This window comes from Lissotriton helveticus, chromosome 2_1 (genome assembly GCF_964261635.1).
Source record: "Lissotriton helveticus chromosome 2_1, aLisHel1.1, whole genome shotgun sequence".
NCBI classification, from domain to species: Eukaryota; Metazoa; Chordata; class Amphibia; order Caudata; family Salamandridae; genus Lissotriton; species Lissotriton helveticus.
Window position 1 is genome coordinate 986206283 of NC_136059.1, and position 25305 is coordinate 986231587.

The 25305-nt window shown below is 46.6% G+C and overlaps 1 protein-coding gene across 2 annotated transcripts in view; it reads left to right on the forward strand.

Moving 5' to 3' along the window:
- LOC144818377 (tight junction protein 2-like) overlaps nt 1–25305 on the forward strand; it is a 290321-nt gene that overhangs the window by 137624 nt on the left and 127392 nt on the right. The window lies entirely within an intron of this gene.

Below are 25305 nucleotides of genomic sequence, written 5' to 3' on the forward strand. Positions count from 1 at the left end.
AACACTATTGGTGTAATAGGGGAGGACAGTTCATGAATAATGGTATTGACTGTGTTGTGGGAAAATATTGGCATCAGAAATGGAACTTGTGTTCAGCTGTAACTACTGCAACTGCCCACCCCTCCCACACACACACCCCACCCCAACTAGTTCTCTTCCTTCAACTACATACTCTAAATCTAAAACAAACCCTGCACAATTGCATTTACCCACAAATAACCCACAAGCTATTAACTTCACCTCTAACACTGGCAACAACCCACAGCACCCCAATAGTTCCACCTGCAATTATTTGGGAAACCTTGGGTTCTTTTAAGAAACCAAGCTAACATGAGGTGAAAAGTCATAATAGTTGTACAAGGATGAACACTACTCACACAGAATTGGTCTCTTCACCGGATTCCTATATTTTTCTTTTTTGGCTTATACAGTATCTGTTGTATAGTTTTATGTTTTTGGAATGTAAGTAAAATGTGTTTGCCCATAGGCCTATTTGAATGGTGTGCGCCCCACTTCCGGACCAATGCACATGAAGCTTTGAACTGTTTAGCTGTAATGGGCTGCTGCAGCAGCATCAATAGTGTGGGTGATGCAACTGCAAACGATGGCCATCATTACTTTGTTCTCTAGATACTAGCTAAAGGATGAATCACTGTTGACCTATCAAGAAGGCTCTGTAAAAGGTGATTGGGAAGTCCATGTCTCAGAGGTCAGAATGTTTGAGTCCTTTGGAATCCGACTCCTATCTGTAAAGGTTGTCGGTCACAGTTGCAGGAGCGGGCGATTTATTTATTTTATTTTAAATTCTTCTATAGCGCCGGAATCAATCCCATGAGGGTATCTCCGCGCTTTGCCAGCTGAGGAATTTTTCCCAGAATGAGCAGCCTGGAGAGTTATGTGGATAGAAATGCCTCTTGGTAAAGAAGGGTTTTCAGTGTCTTTCTAAAAGACAAGTGATTTGTGTTAGTTCTTAGGTCAATGGGAAGACTGTTCCAGAGGGCGGGGCCAACAGAGGAGAAAGCACGGTCTCCTTGTCTAATTTTCTTTGTGTTAGGAGGTTTTAATATATATATTATGGATGAGCGTGGTTGGGTGGGCAAAAGGAGGGGGAAGGGTCACAAGGGGGGTACATGTTTTTTTTTTAAAACTTACAGCCGGCCCCGTCGCGCTCTTCTGCTCCTCTTCAGGAAGGCACAGGCTTCCGGAAAGCACAGGCTTCCAGAATGCCCTGCAGCAAATCCTGAAGCTGCTCTTGCGCATGAGAGCAGCTTCAAAATTGGCCTGAGTGCCCTCGATTTCCACTGCTGGACAGACTACGAGTCTGTACATAGCCAGGCTCTCGCAACTACATTTATGAATGTTCCAACAAGGTACAATGACCAAAGTCAAAAGGAAGCGCAGAAGCAGGTTCTTTGATGTAAGTCCTCTTGTCACAGCAAGATGTTTATTTTCTCCAGACTTGAAATAATACAAACGCCGACACGTGTTTCGTCGTGTGCGGTTGAGTCACACGACTCATCAGGGCTTCCACTCCGATACCAATATGTGGATGGAGTAAGTCTGGACCTCTGAAAGCTCTGTATCGAGCAATGGGTTTACTAGGAGATTATGCAACAGTAGATGCTGTGTGGCATAATGTTCGGTTGCAGTGTAAGGATAATAGTTGTCTTATCCCACTGGTAATTTTCTTATGTAGAAATAACACTATGTCTGTTATTTGCTTTGTAGTAAAACGTAAAGCCGGGAGGGGATTCTTTATGGCGCCAGAAAAGGAAGGAAACGGGTACGTGTCCTTCGCAGTGGTTTGCCACTGCAGGCAATCCCTCCTCTGTAGTTTCCCGGCGGTCGTCTCTCGTGTACGACTACGAGTCTGTGCCTGCTCTTTCCAACCCAGCTGTGTTGCTGGGTTGGAGAGAGCTTTCATTGCGCATGATAATTGGGATGATGAGACGGCTGGCCAAACCATCACGCGTAGTGATGGGAGTGCACCACGCCTCCAAGACTGCAGGAAAGGAAAAAAAGAAGTGTTTTATTTTTCCTTTCATGCCATTTTTGGAGGGAGTGGCGATCCTCTGCCATAGTGGAGGAACCACCACTGTTCACTTGTCTGGGATTTATCAAGAATTTGTACTCGTGATCTTCAGTGCTTTTTCCCTTTAGCTATAAAATTGCTTCATCGCAATGCCTCATTCTCAAAATGCATGGAAGACAATTTGGAAATCTTAGTCAGATGCTGTAGTGCGAATGATAGTCTAGACTTGTGCAGTACTCTCACAGCAATAGCATGCTGTTTCTGTCAAGAGCAAGAGTAGAAATATCCATGCTTCACACCCTCCATGAAAATTCTATATTTCAGTGTAACAAGTCCACTACTGGATGCTCATGCTGATTTGTGCACATATTCCTATTGTCCTTTTGCTTCCGCCATTTGCTGACATTCCTGCTCCAGGAATAATGCATGTTCTCTGACAAAAAAGACCGATTAATTTCAGTTGTGGACCCTATCCCAGAGTGATGGCTTCTTCCTAATCACTTTTTCTATATCTCAACTTTGCACCTAATTTCCATAGTGTCTCAGGTTTTTGTGGCATGCCTGAAACTTGCCAGTTCACTACCTACTATTATACTACAATGGGGTAACCAAGTAAACCTCAGGACCCTGGTATTACGTAGTACAAAAAACATACGGTACTGTTGGAGCAGAACGATTCACAGAATAACAGTTCTTTAGTTAACCCTGTTTTGGGGTAAGCATACCCGTTAGGTCAGAAGCACATTATAAAGAATTTTCAAAACAAACAACCAAAAGCATATTAAGAAATACACAACCAGAAATTTAATTGAATTTCAGTTTTTAGTGGGCAAATGTGACGTATCCATGTTGCGTTTTGGGCCATTTAATGTTGCAGGCACTAGGCCTATCCACACAACTAAGGTACCATTTTTATCATAAGACGTGTGGGAGCATAGAATAGTGGGATATTTATCATTACCAATTGGACTTCTCTGCATTTGTGCTTTCCAGTTGTAAGATAGTGTTAGAGGGTATTTTTCAAACTGTCTTAATCATATGCTCATACGGGTACCCACAAATCCAGAGATGTACAAATAACCACTGCTCCTAAACTCTATATCTTGTGCCCATTTAATAAATACATAGGTTACCTACTTTTCACTTTACTTATTTCACCATACGAATTGGTCTTTACTTGGTACACAATGAAAAATCATTGTACTGTGCAGGTCAGTTACTCGCCCTAGGTACCTCAGGTTCTTGGAGATCCTACAAACCATATATAGCCCCACAACCAAAATAGGTGTAGTGAACTTAATGGTGCATTCCTTTTGTAAAACGGGCATTGTGACAAAAAGTTATAGATGAAAACATTGTCACAAATGACTGTTCTTTTTCCTGCTCGTTTTCAATATGTTTTTAGTTCAACAGTTAGTTTCTTTGGGGGAACCTTGAGGGATCTACACATGACCGACCCCTTGCTGAATTTAGAATTTTGTCTACTCTTACTTTTCGGAAATATGTAGCTTTCTTGGAGCACCCATTGACTTCACACTGGTTTGCACAACAAACTGGAAGTAGGTTGAAAGCACAAAACAAATATGGGCCACCTCTTTGAAAAATGTAAACTGTGGTAAGAAATTAGATTTTTTAATTCAGCTCTGCATGTTCCTGAAAGCTGGGAAGATGGTGACTTTAACACATCTAACTGTTCGTTGATGCCATTTTTATGAAAAACAGACTTTTATCGTGAGCACTTTTTTCCCATTTCCCCCAAATATCAAAATGTAGCTATATTTTGGCTATTTTCTCAGGCCCCTCCAATCGTATCCACGAACCATGGGTACCTTTAGAATCCTCAAGATGTTGAAAAAAAGAAGACACCAATTTTGCGTGGATGGCTTATGTGGACAGAAAGTTATAGAGGCTGTAGGAAGCCAGCTCTCTATATACTGCACCAAAATGAGATGTGCTGTGCACAGTGTCCAGGCAGACCTCAAAGGAATTACAGAGGCACCCCAAATGCTCTTTTGTGGTATTGTGGGCGAGCAGTTGGGCATGTCAGAGGGCAGTGCTAAGCAGTTATTACACACACAAAGGCAATAAGTGAAACACACGCTCAATAAAGAAACCCAACACCAATTTATAAAAATAACACATACTTTTATATGAATTTAGATGCGAAGATCGGAATCGGTAAGTACTTTTCGAGCTCTGAATTTTTACAGTTTTCAAAAATCTACTCCGTACCATTTCTGAATCGATGGTGTTATCCTATGGAGGAAAAGCATGTATTGCATTTGGGCAATTAGCAGCCACTTACAGGGCTGTTCTTCATGACTTAAGGTGAGTATAGGGCAAGGTCCAAGACCACTCCAATGGGTCACCTTGGGAGACTCTGGGATGCAGAGGTGTGTCACGCGTTGGGCGTCCCATTCACTTCAATGGGAGAACAGTCCGGTTACAAAGAGGCTATAAGCAGGGACTGGAAGGGATCAGCCTCGGAGAACCCACAGTGTTGCTCGACCCTTGAGATCCTCGGGTACATGGGTATGCCTTAAGTCCACTTTTCCTCAGGCTGTCGGGCTTGTGTGCTGTGGTGTCTTTTGACGTCAGATTTTGGTGCAGGAATCTCTCGTGGTTGGAGGTGGCCTGCAGAAAGAGGCTGCAGGCGGAAAATGGAAGTCCAGTCTGAGCAAACCCAAGCATGGGCTTGACTTTTGTGGGTCTGGGGACCCCGTTGGCACTGTCCCCACCCTTGGACTCGGGGTCTGGAGCGAGGGTGCATAGGTGCTTTGTGGCAGCGGTCACAGACGTCTTGGGCTTTGTTTTTTCATAAGAGGAGCAAACAGGACAGCCGGACCACTCATAAAATGGGTTTCACTGTCCCTGAAGTCCCTCGCCATGCAAGTCGGTTTTCCACGGTGTTGATGTCCGAACTAGGCACAACAAGCCTTGGTTGCTGCAAGGGGTCCAGTACCCCCGGGATTGGTACTGTGTGGCTCCGGTCAGTCTTGGCATCGCCACACTTGGTGGGGTTAGCCAGTCTCAGTGCACTGTCAGTCGAAAATCAGCATCCAGTAGTTCTGTGAGGTGAGTTTCCTAAAGTAAAAACAAATCTGGAGATAAAATTTTGTGATGGGTTTATAATCATTTTTGTCATTTTAGAGTATTGATCCTTTTGCATTCCATGAGAGTACTCTGAATTTTACTTAAGAAAACATTGGCATGATCTATGAAGTTGTCATCAAGAAAAAAACCACAACAATGTATGTAAGGAAATTGAAAAAGAGGAAACCAGAAAGAGACCGGGATAAAAGCATGGAGAAAAAAAAAGGAGGAGAAGAGAAACAATAGGAGAATAAAGAGGAGAAGATGGGAAACCTAATGTGAAGGTGAAAACAAATGAAGCAGTGTACTGTGTTATAAAGCATATATAATGGGGTGGTGACAGCACAAGGTGAAGACTGCACAGCAAGGGAGCAAGACACACTGAAAACAGAGTATATTGCTACCGAAGATATGAAGACTAGCTGCAATAAACAAATCTGCAAAATGAGAGCAGGGGATTAGAATTCTATACAGTGTAGCAACAAAAATAACTAAGGATGTAAGTTATCTAAACCACAAGTAAATGATCTAAAAAATGAGATACCAACATCATATCAGGATTATTAAATACATTAACTCTTAGAAAGATCATATTTATCCATATTATCAGATGAATGGCATCTTGGAACGTTGTCAAGGTCTGCAGGATTCACGTAAGTAGGAGTTTTATCTCAGAGGGGAGCTAGAGGGCGCACTAGCAGTATGGCCGCACATATGTGAGGCTCCTGCAGCCTGGATACCGAATTCTGAATTTATCCTCCCTTACCGCCACCTTTGCTCATCCTGACCACTCTCAGGCGAAGAGGCTGCAGTCATACAGCCTCGGCGAAAGTTTCAGCAATCTACGACCAGCCATACTGAAGTTACGGCGTCCAGTATTTCCGACCGGAGCCGAGCCCTGGAACAGTCGGATGACCTGGCGGGACCAGCGACCAACGTGAGACCGCGGCGCACCACGAGGCGAATAGGCCCCTAGACGGAGTCCCGGCGGAGCGGCTTCCTGACGGCGTCTAGACCAAGTAAGACCCCTGGGCGTCCCGAAGAAGACATGTGGCGGTATTCCTGCCTGTAGCCACACACCCGCTGCCCTAACTTGCTGCTGCTCATATCGGTGCTGGGGTGCTGTGAGTGGCGGGAGACGTGCGACCCGGAGAGAGGGGCGGCCATACTGCGTGGCTCTTGCTGCACAAAGCCGCTGTGCATACCTGATCCGTGCGGTCTCCCTCTTGGCCGCTGCCTCTCAGCACAGACACGATATATGCCCGGACGTCACAAATAGGGGCATATACCCTATACCTAGATCGCCCTCCTTTATAACCCGCACCCGGGCCGTATAAATACACAACCGGAAGTGCCTTGTGGACGTCTTGAGGTCCGTGGCTGGTGTGGACGGCGACCTGCAGGGGTGAGGGAGATTTCATCCTAACCCCCCCCCCCCTGTAACTCGGACTGCACGGATCCACCAACTGCTGGGCACTCGCCACTACCCAACGATCGACACTGGCGACCTGTGGAGCTGTGGACCTCTGTTGTGCTGGCTGGGACCTGTGAGATCTCCCGCCTTTCTGTGACATTCTGGCTGCCTAAAGACACGCTATCTGGCAGTAAAGCACCGTTATTGGGCCCCCCGCGTTCCTGGTGTCCCCTACTTGATCCCTGGTGGATGCTTGCAGATTGGTGACTTAATTCGCAGGCCTAATTTGTTGGCGATCATTGCATTATTGCATTTCCGGGACTTGGGCAACTAATGATGAGGGGGACGGCCCTCGACATCGCTCAGCCTCCTTCCCGCTTCTACTCCCTGTGCTGAGACTGCTCTCCTGACCTTATCTGTTGCCTGTGTGCTCATCATTGTCACCAAACCACTTAGGCTCTTCGCACGCCTCACCGTATTTACAACAAGGAGACTGCATGGCAAAGGACCCTCACTAATGAATACGGATTCCAGCCAACTTGGCGACAACCGGGTGAAACGATCCTTGCCATCGGCCTCAAGTCCCTACAAGAGACCTGCCATGGGCAAACCAGATAACCGGCAACCCAAACTATCCTTTGACTCTGCCACGTCCAAAAAAGGACTGCGAAGCACGCAAGAGGCGGGAGGCTCGCAGACCCTTATGGCGACGGAGACTGGTCCCAGCTCCGGGGCGTCTGAACTGCAACAGATGATGCAAGAAATGCGGCAGGGGTTCGCCACCATAGTGGACAAGGTGGACAGGATGTCATCGAGAATGGAAGCCATGGTTCAAAAAATGGACGTACATGAAGAACGCATAACTACAACTGAAAGACGCATATCCGAGAATGATGACACCACGGCCACCCACACGACGCAAATTGCTAGAATGGACAATGTCCTCAGGATCATAGCTGCTAAGAACGAAGAGTTGGAAGCCAGAAGCCGTCGCAACAACATCCGCGTGGTAGGTGTGCCGGAATCGACCAACACAGGGCGCATTGAGGAATACGTGGAGAAAATACTACTTGCGGCAATTGGGCCCGAGGCTTTCTCCAAACAATTTATTGTTGAAAGGGCGCACCGGTAGCTGGGGCCGAGGCCCAATACTGGAGCCCCACCACGTCCCATCATTGCGAGACTACTGAATTATCGGGATCGTGATACAGCATTGAAGGCGGCACGCACCAACCGCACACTCACGTGTGAGGGGGTCAGCTTCTCCATTTACCCGGACTTCACCCCAGTGGTGCAAGAACAGCGTCGTAAATTCTTGGACGTCAAGAAGAAGCTCCGTGCACTGCAAGTGGACTATGCACTACTTTACCCAGCTAAATTAAGAGTGACCTATCAAGCTAAACAACATTTCTTTACAAACCCGCAGCAGGTAGAAGACTTTATGAAGAAATTAAAGCGAGAGTGCACAGGTCACGGGCGCAATGGTGAGGACAGACAGGATGACCTCCATTCGTCAGGTGCAGAGGAGTAAGGTTGGAATATATATATATATATATATATATATATATATATATATATATATATATATATATATATATATTTATATATTTATATTTCTCAAAACAAACTCCTTCAAGAAAGAGAAAGGCCACAGCAGGGGAAATTTTCGGAAGCGCTTTATTCGGCTCAGCTACACAGGACGTGGTTGCTCTCTGTCACCCTCAAGGCGAATGCATTTCGGCGTAGTTCTGCCTTCATCAGCGCCAGGTGCAAATGTATATTTATATATATATATATTTATATATATATATATTTATATATTTATTTATATATATATATATATATATATAATCTAAATACTGCTTTATGCCGTTGGCGTCCGTCTCCGGTCCCCTGGAAGGACCCACGTAATGGACATCTAAATTCCTGGCTGGAGATCGCTGGATGAGCACTGGACTATGGTGGTAAAGTATTCCAGGCAACCCCCCCTCCACTGCCTTGATTCCACCCCAATGTCGCCGATCAGTATGGTGGGCGAGGTGTGGGGGGAGGCTCTGTGCGCGACTAGGCTGCACCCCGAAGGGAATACCCCACTGCACTTGTTGACAATGATGCAAATGTTGGGTTGTTTTGGGATTGTTGAGGGTGGGGGGCGGGATGGGGCTACTGGAAGTTGGGGCTGCTTCTGTGGGAGGGGGGTGGTGGCGCGCTGGTTGGAGTGAAATGGAACCCTTGTATCTACTCCCTTTGCTTTATTGGACTACTGCTTGCTATACTTGCAGTTTGCTGTTTGCGGGGCGTGCTCCGACATTTCTGGACCGCGGCAGCTAATGTACGCTTTACTTGCACCTTGAATGCTGATACTTCTTGCTTTTTGATATCTGTCCTACTACACGGTGCGGTGTGGCGAAGCTGGGAGGATGGGAGGTGGTATCTTGCACGATATTGTATGAGACTTATCGCATTTCATATCATAGTGTCTTCTGAGTTTCTGCAGTATGGGCAGGGGAGGGGGTGGTAATCTGCGCTGATATTTATGGGACATATCGAACTGAATGTAATTGTTCCTTTCACTGCCTCTACTACCAGATTGTTGGGGTTGTTGGACGGGGGGGACTGTTTGGTTACAATGTTATGTATTAATGTTATTCACGAAACCTACTTACGAGTTGCTAAAGTTTTACGCGACAGGATCTAGTGTTTGTAGGCAAGTAGACCTCCTCACAGTGCAGGTTACACACACAAGCAACAGGCTACTTCTGGGCACAGACATATCTTCCTTGCTACGTTTCAGAGTGATTGCCCACTCGCCATCAATGACTTACGTTTTGAGAGTTAATGCTGTGCACCACTCATGGGGGACACTGACTTAAATATTTTAACGTGGAATGTGAGAGGTCTTGGTGATCCCAGGAAAAGGGGGCAGGTTCTATCGTATCTAGATCGCCACTCGATACAAATGGCCTTCCTGCAGGAAACCCATTTCAAGACGCAAACTCCTCACACCTTTGCTAACAGATGGGCGATCCACACTGCGTTCTCGTCGTTCTCTACATATGCTAGAGGCACGGCAATTTTAGTGAAAAGAGGCACCCTTTTTCATGGCTGGGTCCACGGGAGACTCCCGGGGCGATACTGCATGATGTGGGGTAGATTAGGTCACATAGCGGTCACACTGGTCTGCTGCTACGGTCCCAACATTGATGACCCGGGGTTCTTTACTGAGCTATGGGCGGCGATTGTGGGGACGGGACCACACCACCTCATTTGGGGTGGAGATTTTAATACCACACTTGATCCCACGCCAGACAGGTCACACCCAGCCTCACAACATTACACTAAAGCAAGAGCGGAGCTGCGTACGGTAATCACGGACCACAGCTTAGTGGACGCCTGGAGGCGCCTCCACGGCGGTTGGAAAGAGGGTACACATTTTACAGCACAAGCGCGCTCATGGGCTAGACTTGACTATATATTCCTGACGCCGCAGCTTCATACCTCGCTCACCGGGGCGCATCACCACCCCAGAACCTACTCAGATCACTCCCCTGTGAGAATTACACTGCGCTCAGCGGACCTAGGCCCCCCCACCACTGCTTGGCGGATGCAGCTCACGTTGCTACTAGACCTAGCCTTCCAGGAGGAACTTCGAGATGAATGTCTTGATTTCTTTAGGAGAAATAAAGATTCAGTTAGAGATGTTGAAACTATTTGGGACGCATTTAAGGTGACGTTCAGAGGAATTTGCATTGCTAAAGGGGCTGGGATCTTAAAGTCCATTATCGCTCGGATAACGTCCTTAGAGAAAGAGCTTAAAAACCTGGAAACGGTATTGGCCACTGTTCCCACGGATTCCGTCCTCCGGATGATACGTGATAAGGTCTCCGAATATATTTCTGAGGCCGCAAGGGAATCGAAATTTAGAGGCAAATGCTGGATCGCTCGCCGGTATGGCGAAGGCGAACGACCTGGGAAGGCCTTGGCTTCCGCGATTAAACTAGCACGCGCACCCAATATTGTAATAGAACTCGGATACCCAGATGGTGTTGTGATTCGTGACACTTCACAAATCCTCAACACCTTTGTGACGCATTACAGCACTCTCTATACCTCCTCTAGAGTAGGAGAACTTCAGCTACATGACTACCTAGCTGACGTCTCCCTGGGCTGGCTCAGCGATGCCCAGAGGGCCTTCCTTAGTACACCCTTCGAATTAGATGAAGTGAGAGAAGCGATCATGGGTATGAGGTCAGGGAAAGCCGCAGGATTAGACGGCATCCCAATAGAATTTTACAAAACATATATTGATTTTATGGCCCCGGTGCTTCGTGAGGTTTATGAGGACGCTCTAGAGGTGGGACATTTACCTCCCTCCATGAGGATGGCACTTATCACATAATTACTCAAACCCGGTAAACCGGCGAACAACTGTGACTCTTACCGTCCGCTCTCATTGCTGAATTGTGATGTTAAGGTACTTGCCAAACTTATTGCTAACCGCATCAGCCTTCTGCTCCCTACCCTAATATTGCCTGATCAATCCGGATTTGTGCCTGGCAGGGCTACGTCACATAATTTGCGTACTTTTTTCTCAGTCCTCAACTCTGTGCATGAGGACCTACCAATGGCTGCCGTCTTCCTTGATGCCACTAAGGCATTTGATTCCCTTGAGTGGGATTATGTGTTCCTTGTCTTGGAGAGGATGGGCTTTCCGACGATTTTCATCTCCTGGATCAGACTCCTTTACGAGTGCCCGGTGGCCAGGGTACTTATTAATGGCAGACTATCTGAGGCATTCCCTATCACCAGAGGGACCAGACAGGGGTGCCCCCTCTCGCCTCTCCTATTTGCAATAGCTACGGAACCGTAAGCCGCCAAATTGCGACAACATCATAAAGATAGCGCACTACGTTGTTTTCAACGGCAAATACTAATATCGATGTATGCTGACGACATCACTTTATATATATATATATATACGCGACCCGAGCGAAAACCCGAACCCCATTCTTAGAGAATTTATACAATTTGGTAGGCTCTCTGGTGTCCAAATCAATTGGGGCAAATCCTGCATTTTTCCGCTTAAGCATTCCACAACACGCTTTGACTTAGATTATCCTATTGCCTGGAGTGACGGAGATTTTAAATACTTAGGGATACACATAGAGAAGGATAGAGATGAACTACTGCGCGCCAACTACGGCACTGCTATGAATCGCATTATTGACAATGTCACACGGTAGATTACCTTGCCCCTTTCTATGGCAGGGAGGACGTCGTTGATTAAAATGGTGATCCTCCCACAACTACTCTATCTATTTTTGAATATTCGTTCTACCCTGGCAGGTCCTTTTTTCAGCAACTCCGCTCAGAGCTCATTAGACTGGTATGGGGTGGGAAATCCCCCCCAGTCTCAAGTGGGACACCCTGACTCTGCCCTATACCCAAGGCGGTTTTGGTGTGCCGGACTTTGAACTATATTATCAGGCAGCTCAGGCCCATTATGCATATTTCTGGATTCACCAACCTAGATATATGCCCCAACTTGCCGCTGAGCACTGGCTGGCCCATCCTATCCCAATAGAAGGTGTGCTCTATGCTGATGTGCCCGGTAGGGACAAAACGCCCACAACAGTACTAAGCACGGTTACTGCATGGACCCGACTGGCTGCTAGATTAAAAACGGCAATGCTCTATGCCCCACTGCTACTGCTGACATACCACCCAGATATGCCCTTACTACAGGAAACGGGATTCCGCAGGCTGCTCCACAGGATTAATGTAGTGACCTGGGGGGACCTTTATCACAATGGTACGTTTCGCTCCATGGAACATTTGTACGAAGGCATACACCCATCCCCGCTTGACATTTTTCTATACATTAGGCTCCGCCAAGGGCTAAAAGCACTCACGCCTGACTTTCCACAGGAACCTCTGGCATTAGTTCCTTTACAGCTTATACTCCAATCTGACAACCCAGGCAGGCTAGTGTCGATGATCTACAGGACAGTGCATACACACATAGACTATCCGCCCTTGGCAGCCAAACTGAAATGGGACTTAGAACTTGAGAGGCCCCTCACAGAAAGCAATGGGCTTTTTGCCTCCAACAAACTGAACGCATTTCAGCTAGCAGTCGGCATAGAATTATACATTATAAGTTCTTACATCGCCTGTATTACACCCCGGCCCGGTTATGTAGACTTCAACTCCGTACTACTGACAACTGTGATAGGTGCCACGCCCCAGGAGCTGACTTCTTACATTTGGCATGGTCATGCAATGCAGTCCAACTCTACTGGGTTCAGGTACTGGCTGCGCTGTCCAAAATGATTCACACTGCAATAACCCCTTCCCCGGTGCTGGCGCTCTTGGGGTACGTTGAGCCCCTACAGGCGGCGCACCGCAAGTTTGTTGTGCTGGCTCTCCTAGTGGCGAAGAGAAGAGTTGCGTGTCGATGGGGTAGGGGCAGAGCCCCGAAGTTCAAGAACTGGCTCCTTGACTTAATTTATTGCCAAGAACAATTAAACACATACTCTGAGCTGTTGCCACCAACTTCACTGCCCTGTGACATATGGGCCCCTTTGAATGGTTATCTATCCCGGGTTAATGCCGATACTGGAGAAGGGTCAGCAGTCTAATATCCCCACCCCCCATCCGCTAGTTAGGACACTCTACACCAGAAGACCTCCCATGGGTGGGTATCATGTTGTCCGAGGTAATGTGGAAACCGATTGGGGAGGGCTCTTGAAGAAGTCAGAACACACTTATGAGGAACATTTCTGTCTCACCGTACGTATACTGTAATGATTCGTCTCTCATGAGATACGATTCCATGATTTGAGAACGTGACATGAAACCGAATACAATTGATTGCACTATTCAAATGTCTGATGTTGATGGTGAATTGAAATATTGAGATGTATGTACCAATGATCTAATTTGTACATGTATGCGATGTAGATTGCCTGTAATGTGTAACTATACTGCACTCCATGATGAAGGTTATCGATGTAAAACCCAAAAATAAAGTTTTTAAAAAAAAAGTAGTAGTTTTATCTCATTGTCACTTTGAAAAAACATATGTTAAGCACACCATATCAAACACCAGTAGAGCGAAGTTGTGGGCAGAAATCAAGATATTCCTTTCTGCTGCTGGCTGTCATTCTTGAAACATCCTTGGTGAGGAATATTTTCTTTCCTGACCAGAATAGTTGATTTTTAGTCATTGCTGCATTAAGTAGTTTCAAAAGATCAGTGAATTCCAGTAATAGAAGAATAACTCCTTGAGGTTTAGTTTAGGAATTAGTTGACTGGGGTAGATGACCAAGTCTGTGTGCTCTGATCATTGTTCACTGTCAAGAGCGGCAAATTGACCAATTGAGGCAAAAAGGATATGAAAAAAGATACATTGTCTGTGCCTTCAATTCATTTGGGAAGACCATAAATACAAAGATTGCTTCCCTTGTTTCTATTTCCCAAGTCCTACATCTGGAGCTTAACTGTGCCACCAACTTCTCCAAATTCACTATCTTGTGAGTTGCATCCTGAACATCACTAACTCTTTTTTTTCACTAAAGACACTCTTACTTTTATATTGGACCATTTGTCATCCATGTTCTGCATGTGTAAATTAGTATCCGCTATGAATGGGTGCAGAGCTTTGATTTCGTCAAGAGTTCGAACGAAATTGGTGAATGCGATTTCACAGGAGATATAGGATCTTCTTTGACCCATTTGTTTGTAGCAGTGGCATTATGAGGTCTCAAAGAAGGCGAAGACATGGTGGCTATAGGAATGTTAGAAGGCAATAGTTCTGTAGGAGAGAGGCTAGTCACCATTGAAGATTCACAGTGTCGAGACTGGGGTCACAGCCCATGTAGAAGACCGCTTAAGCTTCCTTGTTTTTCCCATGCAAAATTATTAGCAAGAAAAGACTATTGAGTGACGGTAAGAGCCGATCTCTACAGGTGCATAAAAATAGATAATACCATGTGAACCTTTAGAAAAACAAACTGAAGGAATCTCACACTATGGTGAAGTCAATCAATATGTTCCAAGACAGTTAATTTCAGACCTGTGAAAATATCCTTCTGAGTAAATGTATACTGCAACATGGTGACCATGTGAAATCTAGAAGAGAACCATAAAAAATACTAAAGAACTGTCTTTTTTTGTAGAAAATTAGAATTGTGAGGAAAAGAGTTTCAAAGAGCCAATTTCCTACTTCAATAAGTCATCGTTATGAGTAGGAGAGCACTCAGTCGCGGGAGTGCTGAGGAGAATCAAAATAGCCGCCATCATTTTCAGTAGTAAGGCTGCCATGGTGCTTTTGTCAAAATCGAGCCCAGAAAATTGGGAAAAGGATGCCTTGCTGAACAACCTCATTTCTGGTTGCTTGTTTGAAGAAGGACCACATGTTCAAAGAAACTGTTTTGTTGATTTGCGGAGCACCTGAGCCAAGCAGCCATCTTCAGCTGCAGTAAAGGCCCCTCCCCACATGTATTCTTTTTTGTTTTTTTTGTTTTAAGTTTTCAAAACCTTTATTAGGAATTATATCAGAATGATACATTCAGCAGTTCAACAAGCAATTTTAAAACAAACTTCTCCTTACTGGTTATTGTTACTAATTGGATCTCCGCCGTTACATCACATCATTGTATTATCATGCTTAGGACTTCATTTCTGTCTTTCCCTTCCCACCTCCCTCACTCCCATTGTACCTCCCATCCAGATCAATCACTTTTTACCCCCCAACATCAATCCTTTAATGGTATTAAACTGTGTATCCGTTCCAAGTTCACTATATACTGTCCTCTTTGCACTCCAGCCTCCCTGTGACTTTAACTTCCACTCCCCACCTCGTCCCACGGTTGTCCCTGGGCGAAGACTGTATAACACATACACTTACATTACACGTGATTATGGGTCACTTTCGGGTTCATCTGTGGACTGTGGTGGGTCACAGATAGTTCCACGCGAGTCATTCCATTTCCCCCATATCCTAGACCACTTTCTGGGGCAGCCTCTATGTAAATAGACCGCCCTTTCCGCTACCATCGCTATGTCCATATAATTTTTCCACTGTGTTCGTGTGGGGCCACGCCAGAACCCCAGTTTCTTGCTATATTCCGTTTTGCTACTGCTAATCCCAGTGTGGCCCAAGTTTGTAGAGCCCGTTTGAGGTCCGTAGGCTTCCAGATGTGAAGGAGGCAACACCCTGTGTCCAGCTGAATTTCGGCCTCACTCACCTCTGAGATCTCAGTTAGTACTCGTTTCCAGTATATTTGTATGACAGGGCAGTCCCAGAGGATGTGTTAAAACGTTCCTCTCTGACCGCAACCCCGTACCCACATGTATTCTTGATTTGCACCATGTATATTAGTTTGAAACTCTGGTCAGGAAATGGAACAACTTCTTTTTCAGTGCAGTTTGTCTATGTGACTGAAGGCCATGGTGCCATCTAGCTCTGGGTTTTCCCACCAGTAGCTGACTAGCTCCCAGCAGGTAGCTCTTGGAAATGGAGCTCAGCCTAATACTTAATTCAGTGGATCTGAAATAGTCTTGTTGGCTCATGCTTTGTGCACCGCTAAATTGTGTATCCTAGAAGTGGCAGTTAGCCTAATCAATCTTGAAGTCTCAAGCTCACTTCCAATATTATCGATAGCGTGAATTCTTCAACATAACCAGTCACTATGCAGCAAAAGCCCTGCTGAAGAGGGCCCTGGCACTGAGTCACATTGTTAGTGAGCTCTGGTTTTGAAAGGAAGAGCAGAGTACCTCAAAATTGGGACTGCAAAGGTTGATGTGTGCGTATCGAAACAAATGTGATAACCATGTCAGATGTGTTAACGGGTATTATGCTAGTAGCTTGAGATGATTTCTATTGATCAAAAGTAGCTCTCATTGTAGAAGAGGTTGCAGACCTCTGGTCTAGCCTCGGTGTCAAAACTTCACTAAAGAAGATTTTTCCTTCCATCTTCTACTAACCCACTACTGTGGTTTCCCCACTAAAGATTTCATTATTGCCATGGGAAAAAGATTATGCTGCTCTCAATTGTAGCGCACGGTCACCAATCTTCATTTTTTTTAATTTTGTTTTAACGATTTTTCAATTATCGGAGGTTTAGCATGATTATATTTCATTTCTGTCTTGAACAAAGGCCCATCGTATAGTTCAACAGGATCGCGTTATGTATACTTGTACAAGACAAAGGTTCCATGGACCTCTTTCATTGGGGTATAAGGTTTCCCCATTGAAAGAGTCCCACGGAACCTCTATCTTGTTTATTATATTTTAAATAAGTATATTTTATTTCTGACTTGTCTCTAACAGTAGAAGCTATATCACCCATCCTATCTATAGGGGTTACATGATGTAACCCGATGTCTCACCAGATAGGAGGGAATTAGTGCCAGCAAGTGGTGTTTTACAGGTCATCTAACTTGACACTTGATAAAACAGCGTTGATACACTTATGGCATAACTCCTAGAACGTCTATGAGTCTAGGTGTCACCAAGATGAGGAAAACCTTGTGTTTAAGTTCAAAAACACCAAATTGCGATTCGTGGAATCTGGACGTGAAGAAATTGCACTAAACACCTGCTTATGTTTTACAGGGTTGTTTTAAGTGTTGATGCTTTCTGGACTATCCTCATTAGATGAGGGAAAGGAGGAAGAAAAATGTGTTACTGGGATGGCCTTGCAGATGTCTGTAAATACCCACTGGTCTGTGCACTTTTGTTTATTCCAAGTATTTTCTATGGCGTTTACCCAAGCTAGAAACGCATGTAAACTGCTGCTGCAGAAGGGAGACTTAGTTCTTTTTAAAGTGCGAAAGAAAAGGGCACATCCTCCTTATCATTGTGATATTTGGGAAAGGATTTTTAACGGGGAGAGCAAACCTGTTGCACAGGGAAAGGCTAAACCTGCTAACCCCAGTTCCTGAACAGGCTAGGATGGAGGAAGCAAGGGCTTACAAATCAAAATCTATGAAGCCCAGAAATGTCTTGTGCAACACTCCTGAATCCAGTGAATTTTCCTAGGATATGCTTTGCATTTGTGTGTGAGACCTACAGTGCTGTCCCCCCTACATTTCTAGGATGTGAAGTGTAACTTGGAAACAAAAACCTTTTGCAACACATAACCATAAAGAACCACCAAATGGAAGTGCAAGGATCAACTCCAACACAAAAGCCACTTTAAAGTATGCATGCACGGTTACCAAAACTTGTCTTATTGAGTTTACTGAGAAAGACAAGTCACTCATTTTATCCACAAATTTCTGTCAGATTATGCTATACAGCTCCGTAACCACAGCAATGGCTTTGCTAACTTACTTACTATCTTGATTTCTGCAGTATCTATCAGTATTTGCCCGCTACCGACTTGACTACTTCTGTAGAAAACTTCGTACTCTAATACACTTCAATACCAAGGAATGTTTTAACTTGAAGCTGTTCAGTGTTTTTTTTTTTAATAAACTCTTTTAATTGAAAAAATTGGCATGTAGACAATTAGGACACAGCATTTTACAGGTAATTAGTAACACACAGCGCGATAAGACATCGAGAACCTCTTTACCACAGTACTATATGATTGTCCTCTGGAATACCACACTATCCAACATTAGCAACAGTATCATCCCGGCTCCCTTGTGGTACACATCTCCCCCCGGAAGGTGTTCCATGGCCCCCATTTTTGCGACCACTTCTTCGGGCATCCCCTGGAAACATAAATAGGTATATCTGTCACCATACACCAGTCCATATCCCTGGCCCAGTCAGCAATACGCGGTGGATTTGGAGCACTCCACAATCGTGCGATATTCCGCTTGGCCACCATGAAACCCAGATCCTCTCCTTGGCCTTAAGGTCAGTGGGGTCCCATACGTTCAACAAGATCAATTTGATGTTGCACTGCATCTGCTGTCCCAATACTTCCTCCATCATGAGTACAACCCCCCTCCCAGAATTTCTGAATTGTTGCACATTCCCAGAGTGTATGGATGAAGGTGCCCTCTTGCCCGCATTGTCGTGCACAGCCACTGTCTTGGACTTAGCCCATAGTCCAGACAAATATGTTCTATGGAGGATTTTTAGTTGGACCAAACAGAGTCTGGAGGAGATGGCAACTTCACGGGGAGAAGCCACTGCGGCCCGCCACTCATCATCCTCCAAGCCAGCGACATCATGATCCCATTTACCTCTCAGGCGGGTCAGGGGATCGGTCATGTTGTTAATAAGCTTCTTAAAGGAGACCAAATCTTTCCTAATGGGCAAATTCCTCTCCTAAAGCTCACGCTACAATCCCCCCCTCAACCTGACTTTACCTATCATCACTACACTATTCCTTGGCTGCCTTCCCCTATGTTACCCACCTTGCACTTTGAACAATCCTTCAGGGTGATGAGACTGGTTTTCTAGTTTACTGCATTGTTTTTGCTCCTATCCCTTATAGTAGTCGAATATTATGACTGTTTGTTTTACCATATACTGTTTCCTTATCCCTGGACTCTTCCCCCCCCCCCCCCCCTTTGTTCTGTATCCCACTTGATACTACTGTAAAGCGCTCTGATACCCTCACGGGTCTGGTTCGCGCTCTATAAAACACTAAATAAATATATGAGAAGTCACCATCTAAGATCCTGTCCTCCAGAGGGGAGGACGGTCCCTTTAGGGAGAACTGCGAGCAAGGCATGCCTAATTTGGAGGTACCGGAACTGTTCAGAGTTAGCCATTTCAAACTCTTGACGAAATTGTGAAAAGGGTATGACATCGCCCGATTTCCAAAGGTCACCAATTCTGGAAATACCAATGATATCCCAGTTGTCGAAACCCAAAGAGCGCGACAGCCGACCCAGCTGGTCACAATGCCAAAGCGGCATAGCTTGAGTGAGCTTGCCTTCCCAACTTAGGCTTTTAGTAGCGTCCTTCCATACTTGCACGTCATGTTTGGTCAGGCCGGACAAGACGGATTTCTGAGATTTCATATACAACGCACCCTCAAACCCACTCCTAGGGAGAAGCCAACTATCGATCCGAAATGCTGGGTCATCATGCCGTCTATTACTGCATTGGTTAATGGCAGCGTGCTGCGAGTCCCAGTAAAATCATTTCATGTCTGGGAGCCCAATGCCCCATCAAACCACCCCAGTATTAGTTTGTGTGGCGATCCGGGGGGTGTACCCTCCCATAGCAAACCCCGCACTGTACCCTCCAGTTCCCTGAAGTATGACGCCGTGACCGGAAGGGGTGTATTCTGTAGCGTGTACAAAAGTTGGGGGAGGAACATCATTGTGAATAGGGTCACACGTCCCAGGAGGGTTAAGGGGAGCGATTTCCAGTGCTGGATGTCAGAATTAAGACGCACTAGTGGTGGCCGAAGGTAAGTGTCATAAAATCGTGATAGGTCTTTTGATGCCCAGATTCACAGATACTTAGACGTCTACGGCCTCCGTCAGCTGGCAACCCCGGGGAAGGCGAGGTCGCTGCCCACTAAGAACGTAGAGCACCGATTTGGACCAGTTAATCATGTAACCTGCGAACCTACCAAATATTTGGAATATGTCCATTACCACATTAAAAGACGCTGCCGGGGAGGCAAGATAAAGCAGGATGTTGTCCACGTACAATGATATGCGGCCTCCCACCCATATGTCCATTTAAGGCCCCTAATGGCGGGGTCCTGACGGATCCATTCTGCCAGAGGTTCCAAGGCTATGGCAAAGAGGAGCGGTGACGGGGCAGCCTTGCCTGGTGCCCCTACCAAGAGAAAAGACAGGTGATTTCCGGTTATTAACGACCACTTGTGCCAACGGTTGACAATATACAAGGCGCACCCATTTAATAAATTCCAGGCCAAGTCCTAGTCTGCGAAGCACAGTAAACATATAGAGCCAGTCAATGGTGTCGAAGGCCGAAGCGGCGTCCAGAGATACCCCCACGGCGTGTCCTCTGATCGTATCCGCCCTGCTAAGTACTGCGTGTAGCCGGGGGCAGTTAAGAGATGTTCCTCGCCGGCATACGCCCGGACTGATCTGGGTGTATCAGGTTGGGAAGAACTTGTAACAGACGAGTGGCAAGGACTTTCGCAAGGATCTTGGCCTTGCAGTTAAGCAGTGAGATGGGCCTATAGGAGGAACACAAGTCAGCGGGTTTACCCGCTTTGTGGATGACGATGATGTTGGCCAGTGTATGATCCTCTGGAAGAATTCCTATCTCTTTTCTTTCCCGATACATGTCTGTGATAACAGGGGCGGTCATGTTTGCCATTAGCTTAAATAATTTTATAGGGATCCCGTTTGGGCCCGACGTATTCCCCCCCCCCCGCGCAGATCATGGATGGCCTTCTCCACTTCAGTTACTGTAATGTCTCGGTCCAGGTCGGAGCTCTCCTCCGCGGTAAGAGGTGGCATCTGAATATCTCGTAGCAGGGATGAAGCCTACTCCTCTGAGTAGGTCGTGCCGGAGGTATAGAAGAAGTGGTAATATCTACCAAATGCGCCCGCAATGTCTTGCGGAGCGGTTTTACGGGAGTGTGGGTCAGTGACAATTTCGAAAACGCGCCGTGCCCCATCTCTGCGGTCTAGCCAGGCCAACAGTTTGCCTGCTTTATCGCCCACTTCATAGATCCTGTTAAGTGTAGCCCGATATTGTGCCTAGCGCGTCTGTTGCTAGGTCGAGAGCTCCTTGATCTTAATACGGAGCCTGTGACGCATGTCCTCAGAGTCCTGCAATCGGACTGCGCATTGCAGTTCTAGGATCTCAACCTCTTAACGTGTCCTATCAGCAGCCCTCTCTTTCTACTTTGTCCCAACACAACCCCCCGAACAACAGTCTTATAGGCTTCCCAGAGTGAGACGGATGAGCTGACCGATCCCAGGTTTTCGTGGAAATACAGGTCCGATTCAGTCAGAACCTTTTCCCTGATGGAGGGGGTCGTGAGATACCACGAGTTAATCGGTGTCACACGGCCGATCGCGGGTTCCCCTACTTCCAGCCTGCACAGAACGGGAGAGTGATCCAAAATTCCCCTGTCCAAGTGTCTTATATCTTTGACAGTGTGGAGATGGTGTGTGAGTGTGAGCACATAGTCTATGCGTGACATGCTTTCATGGGGACCTGAAAGATCTGTGTATTGGAGCTCCATAGTGTGCAGGCACCTCCAGACAACCACAAGGCAAATAGCACCCAAAAAGCTATGGATCCGGTTGCGAAATAATGGCAGGTCCTTCTGGGGCCAACTGTCTAGGGAGACAGAGACAATGGAGTTGAAATCGCACCCTATTAATAATCTACCGTCCAGCAGACCATCGCCGAGATCAATAAAGGCCTGCGTATGTAGGCCTGGTGGAATGTATACTGAGACAAAGTTAAGGGTGGCTCCCTCCCAAATCCCAGAAAGCAGTGAATCTACCCATTGGGTCCGTACGGACTGTATTAATAGCAGAGGGGAAGGATTTACACACTAGGATGCCCACCCCCTGGGAACCAGAGCCAAAAGCAGAGTGAGCTGCCAACTGAAAACACGAACAGCACCGGGCCTTACAACCGTTGCCCAACAAGTGGGTCTCCTGTAGGAAAACGACATCTGGAGAGTGCCTTTTCAGGAATTGGAGAACCGCCCCTCTTTATTTTGTCCCCTAGCCCATTCACGTTCCAGGAGAGCAAAGTGAGTTTCTGTCTATTCATAGTACCCATCACTGTTTTAAAGGTGTGAGGTAACCCAGAGAGAAGCATGTCATGGGGCAGATGAGGAAAGTTTCTGTTACATTCCTTAGCACTGTAATCAATGAGAACATCACAAACACCGTACCTGCTGCAATATGCATCTGAGTCCAATCGGATATGTCATGCCTAAACAAAAACAATACCAAAACACAAATGTAATCCCCTCCCTCCCCACAGACCCAACACACATTCCCCAACCCCCCCCTGCCTCCCTCCTCAGCGGTAACAAAACCTCCCGCCTCCCAAACTAGAAGAGTGCCTATCGCCCACCCTTCCAAGAACTTACGGGTTCATGTAGCCTAACCGAGCACTCGTCCCTGAGAACATTTTGCTGTCCTGACATTGACATTCATAACAGAACATGGATATGCTAAGAGCATCAGCAAGGGCCTAATATACACCTAACCAAGCCCACATAGTTAGCAGGGGAACATGCAAGTCCCGAAGAGATCAATTCAACAATGCTATCTATGACAGTCCGACTCAAGAAGATAAACTTCGGATGCATTTGGAGGAGAGGACTATATTCCCTCAGTCTATTAGGAATCCTTCCACCCCCCAAAGGGAAAACATACAGACCAGTTATTCGGTACCACCCGCCGCCTCAGTCAAGTCTTGTGGGGGCGAGCCACCACCAGAGACCCAGGCGTCTCCGTCCATCCTCAAGTCCCAGGCGTTGTTGTTGTGGCGGCCCGCCGTACGCCAGCCGACCAGCTAGTCCGTGGTCTCCGGGGTGGTAAAGAACCAAGATTTATCCAGTATTATGGGTGTCTTTCATAGATTCACATGCCTGAATCATTCCCCGTCGTCGAGACGGGAGTCTCCGGTACATAGAAAAGTAATGTCCTATAGACATACATAGAGAATAGTAGGCCTAAAGGCCTCACCTTAGTAACATATCCATGTCCTTTTGTAAAAAGGACCAAACTCTAAACAAGAGCCAATCAGCTATCACCTCCCTCTAGAACCTTCCTGGCAGGAGCCTCAGTCCCTCAGATTTTCTACCGCACGTTGTGCTAAGGGAGTCTCCTCTGAGCTCTGCTCAGATTCTGTGTTTTTTCACTTCATTAGATAACTTGGTGGTTAAGGAATCTTTCTACTATGGATTATCTTCAAATACATTCTTTAAAGAAGGTCTGGTAAGGAGTACTAAGACCAGAAAGGAGGTTTTTTATTTTCTCCAGTGACAGTGATGAGGCATTGACCTCAACATCTAGGAGATCTCAAAAGAGAAGAAAATCTCCTCAAACTCATTCCTCAGGGGAACGTCCTGAAAAGGCCCTCAAAAAGACCACTCATGGGTCTTCTGGGCGCAGTTCTTAAAAATCTCCTCACTCAGTGGACAAGGAGAGTAAAGGACTTGCTTTTGGAGAAAAATCATGTATAAAAGACGACTTCTGAGCCGTCAAAATCACCTCCTCTGGTCATAGGACCCTTCAGGAAGGCATCTTCTATACCTCCTGAGGTAACGACTAAGAAGCCAACATTGTCAACAGGATCGTAGACGAAGAAACCATCGGCATTGCCTATTACAGCCTCTTCGTCTACGATGGCCTCGTCTACGATGGCCTCGTCTACGATGGCTCGTCTACGATGGCTCGTCTACGATGGCTCGTCTACGATGGCCTCGTCGATGACGGGTCGACGACGACCTCGTCTATGACGGCTCGTCGACGACGGCCTGTTTACGGCGTCGACGATGGCCTCGTCTACGATGGCCTCGTCTATGACTGCTCGTCTATGACGGCCTGTTTACGGCGTCTACGATGGCCTCGTCTACGATGGCCTCGTCTACGATGGCCTCGTCTATGACTGGTCGTCTATGACGGCCTGTTTACGGCGTATACGATGGCCTCGTCTACGATGGCCTCGTCTACGATGGCTTGTCTACGACTGTGTCGTCGTCGACGGCCTAGTCTATGACTGCTCGTCTATGACGGCCTGTTTACGGCATCGACTATGGCCTTGTCTACGATGGCCTCGTCTACGATGGCTTGTCTACGACTGTGTCGTCGACGACGGCCTAGTCTGACTGCTCGTCTACGACGGCCTGTCTATGGTGTAGACGATGGCATTCGTCAACGATGGCCTCATCTAAGAGGGCTCGTCTTCGATGGCTCGTCTACGCTGGCATAGTCATCGACGGCCTCATCTATGACTGATCGTCTACGATGGCCTGTCTACGGCGTCGACGATGCCCTAGTCTACAATGGCCTCATCTTCGATGGCCTCGTCTTCGATGGCCTCGTCTTCGATGGCCTCGTCTACCATGGCCTTGTCTACCATGGGCTTGTCTACCATGGCCTCACCTACGATTGCTCCTCTACGACGGCGTCGTCGTCGATGGATCGTCTATAGCGTCGACTACGACGGCCTCGTCTATGACTGCTCGTCTACGACGGCATAGTCTATGACGCTGATCTCGTCGACTGGCTCGTCGACGGAAATTCCGACAATTCTGGAATCTCTTATAATGTGGTAGAGAGTGCTGCTCAACGTTTTAAGATCTCAATGGTCTCTCAAGAACAGGTCTGCTTCTTGTATGACTTCACAGAACCTCTCAAGAAGGCAGTAAGGTCAATACCAATTATCGATTACCTATAGTCAGAAGGCGTAAAGGTCATGCAGAACCCCTCCTCTGTATCGCCAGTGATCCCTGAGTTGGATAAGAAGTATAGGGCGCCAGATACAGCACCGGCGTGTTTAACAGGACATCCTAAGCCGGACTCCGTGGTGACACAGGCGGCCCAGAAGACCTCCAGGAATCCTTCGACCCCTTTGTCGCTTCCTCCTGATAAGGAGGTATGAAGAGTGGACAACATTGGGAACCGGTTTTCCTCAATGTCGGCAATGACGGTAAAGGCCGCGAACGCCCTAGCGCTCTTGGGACGCTATAATAGGCAATTGTGGGCACACATAGCCCCATACCTGTCGGAATTGCCAGATTCATCCGAAGAGGATGTAAAGAGGATTCTGCTAGATGGTGAAGCATCGGCGTCAGAAACTATAGACTGCGCGATGGATATCGCTATG